Genomic DNA, 7,367 nt, shown 5'->3' on the forward strand with positions numbered 1-7,367 from the left:
GGCGCGGGCCGGGCGGGCGCGGCGCCCCGGGGGTCGCGGCCTGGGCCCCCGCCCGAGCCTGCGACCTTGAGGGCGGGCCCCGCGCTCTGGAGGAGGGGCCGCCGGCGTCGGGGGAGGGATCCGGGAAGCCCGGCCATGCGGGTCCGAGCGTCGGCCCGCGGTGGAACTGTGGAGCCCGCCCGGGGCCGGCGACCCTCCCGCCCGGGGAGGGGGGCGCCGTGACCCGTGGAGGCCCGGGGCGGGGCCCCGCCCTGCAGGGTGGAACTGTGACCCCGGCCCGGGAGACCCGAGGGACCGGCCCGTCAGTCGGAGCGCACCTGGAGGAGCCGGTGGGCCCGCCCCGCGCGGTTAGGTAGAGGGGTAGCCGCGTGGACGGAGAGAGAAGGGGACCTGGGTGATGATGACGTTCTAGGAACCTGTCGTGTCCTCGCCCCAGCCCTTCTCAGCATTAAGTACCTTCTTCCTAAATGTGTGTGTGAGAGATATATATACATACATATATGCATATGTGTGTGTGTATATATATATATATGTGTATATATATATATATATACATACATACACACATGTATGTATATGTGTATATATATCTCTCACACACGCACATATACATACATACATATATATGTGTATATATATACATATATGTACTTATGTATGTATGTATATTCATTAAGAAAAATATTCAAACTCAGAGCTAGGCCTAGCAGCTCATGCCTTTAATTCCAGACACTCAGCAAGCTTATGCAAGAGGGTGGCCTAAATTCCAGGCAGGCTGGAGCTACAGTGACACACTGACTAGATAATAAAAATGAAATAAATAAATCTCAAATATTAACTAGGCACAAGTGTGCCTGTAGCACCAGTTACTGAGCTGAAGCAGGAGGATCAGTTGAATCCAGGAGATAAAAAAAAAAAAACAAACAAAAAAAAAAAAAACCAGCTCAGGGAACGTAGTAGAACCTCTATCCCACAAAGAGAATGGTCTTTTTCTTTCTTTCTTTCTTTATTTTTTCCAGAGGAGAGGATCTTTTTGTAGCCCAGGTTGAACTGGAACTTACTATGTAATCTCAGACTTGACTCAAACTCACAGAGATCCTTCTACCTCAGCTTCCGAGTGCTGGGATCATCCACCATCTGCCTCTGCTGGAATATAAGTAGCGTGCCACCACACCCCACTTTTGAAAAATGAATTTTTGTTTTATCGAGGTAAGGTCTCCCTCTAGCCTTGGCTGACCTGGAATTCACTATGTACTTCCATCTCACAAGTGCTTGAAATTATACTTCATTGCTGTGCTGGGGACTGAACTCAGGGTTTGGTGCTTGTGAGACAAGCATTCTATTCCCTGAGCTACATACACTCCCAACCTCCTCCCTCAGTTCTCCTTTTTCATGCCTTTACCCTGGTGAAAAAACTGAGTTAGTTCTATACAATATCCCAAACTGGATTTGATCACTGCTCTCCTATGATGATATTTATTCCTCTACCTTCTGTCTTTCCTGCAAAGAAAAGTCCGGAAATGGGCGTGGTGGTGCAAATTGAAGCCCTTGGGAGTTAGAAGGATCGCCCTGAGTTCAAGGCCACCCTGAGACTACATAGTGAATTCCAGGTCAGCCTGAGCTAAAGTGAAACCCTACCTCACAAAAAAACAAACAAAACCAGATACTTCCAAGGCCAGTGAGACAGCTTACTGGGTAAAGGTGTGTGATTGCAAAGCCTGCTGGCCTGGGTTTGATTCCCCAGTACCCATATAAAGCCAGACACACAAAGTGGCATATATGCCTCTAGAATTTGCAGTGGCAGGAGACTATGGCATGCCCATTCTCTCCCTCTGTCTTCTATATCTCTTTGCTTACAAATAAAAATATTTTGGCCAGTGGAAAAAGCCATGCTGCATGCAGTTCAAAGGGAGAGGGAGAAATCACCAGTGAAGATACCCAACAGTAGACACTGCAAGCCTTATATTTGGCCAGCTAGGCCAAATGAGCCAACGGGCGCAATAGTGGCATGTCTGTTATGGGGGAAACCAACCGTCCTCTAATTTGACTGGAGGTTCCATAGGAGGGAATATATCCCTGATACTGAAAACCTACAACAGGGGTAGTCATGAGCCTTGGGAGTATAACGTCTGTTGGTGACTGGCTAAAAGTATATACTGTGTCCACCAAACTGCCCAGTAAGCACTTTTCTTAATGTTCATACCCATATATTAATGCTATTCTCACTTTTGGCTAGAGAACCTTCTCTTTTCAGATGACAGTGACCTTGGGATGACTCAGGAGGCACCATGGTGTTGAGAAGAAGTGACAGAGGAGTGCTCAGCACTGAAATATTTCAATTACACCTTCCATGGCTCAGGGTCCATTGTGCAAGAGGTGGCCAAAAGAATGTAAGAGCCAAAGGAAGGGTAGGACTCCTTACATCTGCTTGTCCAGACACAAAATGGCCTGGATATCCATGGCTTCACAGTGCCTGACACTACCTACACAAGACCATCATAAGAGGAAAAGATCATGTCATTTTATAAAAGAGAGACTGATTGAGAGGTAGAGGGGGATATGATGGAGAGTGGCATTTCAAAGAGGAAAGTGTGGGAAAGGAGGGAATTACCATGGGAAATTGTTTATGGAAGTTGTCAATAAAAATTTAAAATAATAAAATAAAAAACTATTTTGGCCAGGCATGGTGGCACATGCCTTTAATCTCAGCACTCTGGAGGCAGAGGTAGGAGGATCGCTCAGAGTTTGAGGCCACTCAGACTACATACATGAATTCCAGGTCAAACTGGGCTAGAGCAAGACCCTACTTCTAAAAACCAAACCAACTGCTGCAGTGAGGTTCACATTGCTGGTAGAAATCACCCAACCAAGAGCATCTTGTGGGAAAAGAGGTTTATTTTGGCTTACAGGTTCAAGGGGAAGCTCCAAGATGGCATGAGCAGAGGGTGGACATTACCCCCTGGCCCACATAAGGTGGACAACAGGAGAGTGTGCCAAACACTGGCATGGGGAAACTGGCTATAACACCCATAAGCCCACCCCCAACAATACACCACTTCCAGGAGGCTTTTATTTCCAATTGCCATCAGCTGGGGAACCTAGCATTCAGAACACCTAAGTTTATGGGGGACACCTGAATCAAACCACCACCCCAACCAACCAAAGGAAAAAAAAAAAAAAACCAGCAGATTCAACAAACATGGGAAAGTATTCAACACTATCAAGCCAGGTGTGGTGGCTCATTCTTGACATCCCAGCTTTTGGGAGACTGAAAGCAGGTAGATTGATGTAAGTTTGAAGCTGGCCTGAGCTATGCAGAACAGGATAGGCGCTCTGCATAGGGTTGCATAACTGCTTGGAAGAGCCAAAATGTTTAGCTATACTAAAAGATCTCTTAAAGCCGGGCATAGTGGCGCACGCCTTTAATCCCAGCACTCGGGAAGGAGAATAGGATTGCCATGAGTTCAAGGTTACCCTGAGAATACACAGTTAATTCCAGGTCAGCCAGAGCTAGAGTGAGACCCTACCTTGAAAAAAAAAAAAAAAAAGATTTCTCAACATGTAATGACCAAAAGTTAACTCAAAATCAAATGCATAATACACCTGAAGTGTTTCTGGCAGGGCTCACTCATGTTGTAGCCTTGGTTGTAAACACACAACACTTTGCCTAGGCAAACCTTCACATCATGTAATGCCAATGAACGCTGCCTGAAACATCCCAACATAGATTGAAAACTGCCATATGGCCATGGTGGCGCACGTCTTTAATCCCAGCACTCAAGAGGCGGAGGCAGGAGGATCGCTGTAAATTCAAGGCCACCCTAAATCTCCTTAGTGAATTTCAGGTCAGCCTGGGCTAGAGCAAGACACTACCTCAAAAACCAAAAAAAAGAAAAATAGTGGGCTGGAGAGATGGCTCAGAGGTTAAGGCACTTGCCCTCAAATTAGTATTCCTCTTTGCAAGTGTAGGGTTAGGAAGATGTGTGTGTGTGTGTGCATGTGTGTCATTTTATGTGTGGGTGCACTTTTATATATGTGCATAGGTGTGCATTCACATGTGTTGACATGCACATGCATATAGAGGCCAGAGGTTGATGGCAGGTGTCTTCCTGTATTGTTTTCCACCTGATTCTTTGAGATAGGGTTTCTCACTGAATTTAGAGTTCACTGATCAGCTAGCCTAGCTACAGATTCCCTACCTCTGCCTCTCCAGTGCTGGGATAACAAATTCATGTCATCATACCTGGCATTTTATATGGATGTTGGTGATCAGAATTGAGGTCCTCATGTTTGTGCACCAAGCACATTACCATTTAAGTCATCTTGCCAGCCAGCATATTTTTTAAAATTTTTTATTAAAAACTTCCATGATCATACTCTTTTTTTTTTTTTTTTTTTCCGAGGTAGGGTCTCACTCTGGTCCAGGCTGACCTGGAATTCACTCTGTAGTCTCAGGGTGGCCTTGAACTCATGGTGATCCTCCTACCTCTGCCTCCTGAGGGCTAGGATTAAAGGCGTGCGCCACCACGCCCAGCAAAAAACTTCCATGATTATAAAAAAATACCCCATGGTAATACCCTCCTCCCTCCCCACCACTTACCCCTTTGAAACTCCACTCTCCATCATACCCCCTCCCCATCTCAATTAGTCTCTCTTTTACTTTTTTTTTTTTTTTTTTGGTGTGTCCCTTTATTTATTTATTTATTTATTTGAGAGCGACAGACACAGAGAGAAAGACAGAGGGAGAGAGAGAATGGGCGCGCCAGGGCTTCCAGCCTCTGCAAACGAACTCCAGACGCGTGTGCCCCCTTGTGCATCTGGCTGACGTGGGACCTGGGGAACCGAGCCTCGAACCGGGGTCCTTAGGCTTCACAGGCAAGCGCTTAACCGCTAAGCCATCTCTCCAGCCCTCTCTTTTACTTTTGATGTCATGATCTTTTCCTCCTCTTATGATGGTCTTGTGCAGGTAGTGTCAGGCACTGTGAGGCCATGGATATCCAGGCCATTTTGTGTCTGGAGGGAGCATGTTGTATGGAGTCCTGCCCTGCTTTTGGCTCTTACATTCTTTCCACCACCTCTTCTGCATTAGACCCTTTTTGGAAGGTGTGATACAGATATTGCAGTACTGAACACTGTGGTCATTTCTTTCCATCACCATGATACCTTCTGAGTTGTCCCAAGGTCACTGCCACCTGAAAAGACAAGATTCTCTACCAAAAGAGAGAGTAGCATTAATATAAGGGTGTAAACATGAACAGAAGTGCTTACTGGGCAGCTTGATAAGCATAGTATATACATTTGGCCAGACAACAGCAGACGTTACACCCCTAGGCAGCCAGCATATTTTATTTGAATAAGAGTTGTTTTTTTTTGTGGTTTTTTTTTTTTCGAGGTAGGGTTTCATTCTAGTCCAGGTTTACCTGGAATTTACTCTATATTCTCAGGGTGGCCTTGAACTCACAGAAATCCTCCTACCTCTGCCTCCTGAATGCTGGGATCAAAGGCGTGCACCACCACTCCTGGCTGAATAATAGTTTTGGCTTAAAATGATTTAATTTTTTTTTTCAAGGTAGGGTCTTACTCTAGCCCAGGTTGACTTGGAACTCACTCTGTAGTCCCAGGCTGGCTTCAAACTCACAGCAATCCTCCTACTTCTGTGTCCTGAGTGCTGGGATTAAAGGCATGTTGCCACCACTTTGGGTTATATGTGTGTGATTTTTTGTTGTTGTTGTTGTTGTTGTTTTTGTTTTTTGAGGGTCTCACTCTAGCCCAGACTGACCTGGAATTCACTCTGTAGTTTCAGGGTGGCCTGGAACTCACAGCGATCCTCCTATCTCTGTCTCCCAAGTGCTGGGATTAAAGGTGTGTGCCACCATGTTGGGCACTATGTGTGATTTTTAAGTCAGGTAATCAGGCACATATGTCTGGAGTTCCTTTACAAGGCTGGAGGCCCTGGTATGCCTATCCTTTCTCTCTCTGCCCCTTTCTCATAAATAAAAATAAATAAAAAATTTTTTAATTATTATTTTGGTTTTTAGAAGTAGGGTCTCATTCTAGGCCAGGCTGACCTGGAATTCACTATGTAGTCTTAGTATTTTTTTATTTTTATTTTAAAAATATTTTTAGGAGCTGGAGAGATTGTTTAGTGGTTAAGGTGTTTGCCTGTAAAGCCAAAGAATCCTGGTTTGATTCTCCAAGACCCACGTAAGCCAGACCCACGTAAGCCAGATGAACAAGGGGGCATGTGCATCTGGAGTTCATTTGCGTGGCTGGAGGCCCTGGCCACCCATTTTCTCTCTCTCTGCCTCTTTCTCTCTCTGTCTGTCACTCTCAAATAAATAAATACAAACGAACACCAAAAAAAAAAAAGGTAATGAAGGCTAACCAGATGGCTTAGAGGTTAAGGTGCTTGCCAGATGCACAAAATAATGCAAAAGTGCAAGGTTGCACATGCACATAGGGTGGCACGTGTGTCTGGAGTTCGGTTGCAGTGGTTGGAGGCCCTGATGCACAAAACTCTCTCTCCAAATAGAATATCTATTTTCTTTTAATTTTTTATTAACAACTTATTTTCCCATGTTAATGCCCTTCCTCCCCCCCACTTTCCCCTTTGAAATTCCACTCTCCATCATATCCTATCCCCTCCCCTTTCAGTCTCTTTTTTTATTTTGATGTCATGATCTTTTCCTCTTATTATGATGGTCTTTTTTTTTTGTTTTGTTTTTTTTTTTTTTGTTTTTTGAGGTAGGGTCTCACTCTGGCTCAGGCTGACCTGGAATTCACTATGGAGTCTCAGGGTGGCCTCGAACTCTCGGGTGATCCTCCTACCTCTGCCTCCCGAGTGCTGGGATTAAAGGCGTGCGCCACCATGCCCGGCTTATGATGGTCTTGTATAGGTAGTGTCAGGCACTGTGAGGTCATGAATATCCAGGCCATTTTGTGTCTGGGGGAGCATGTTGTAAGGAGTCCTGCCCTTCCTTTGGCACTTACATTCTTTCAACCACTTCTTCCACAATGTACCCTGAGCCTTGGAAGGTGTGATAGAGATATTGCAGTACTGAGCACTCCTGTCACTTCTTTTCAGCACTATGATGCCTTCTGAGTCATCCCAAGGTCACTGCCATCTGAAAAGAGAAGATTCTCTACAAAAAGTGAGAGTAGCATTAATGTAAGTGTATGAACATTAAGAGAAGTGCTTACTGGGGAGTTTGATAAGCATAGTACATACATTTAGCTAGACAGCAGTTGACGTTACATCCCTAGGGCTCATGATTACCCCTGTCTTAAGTTTTCAGTATCAGGGATGTATTCCCTCCCATGGAGTGGGTCTTCAGTCCAATTAGAGGTCCCTGGTGCCCCCAAATAAG

The sequence above is a fragment of the Jaculus jaculus genome, chromosome 1 (assembly GCF_020740685.1).
Source record: "Jaculus jaculus isolate mJacJac1 chromosome 1, mJacJac1.mat.Y.cur, whole genome shotgun sequence".
NCBI classification, from domain to species: Eukaryota; Metazoa; Chordata; class Mammalia; order Rodentia; family Dipodidae; genus Jaculus; species Jaculus jaculus.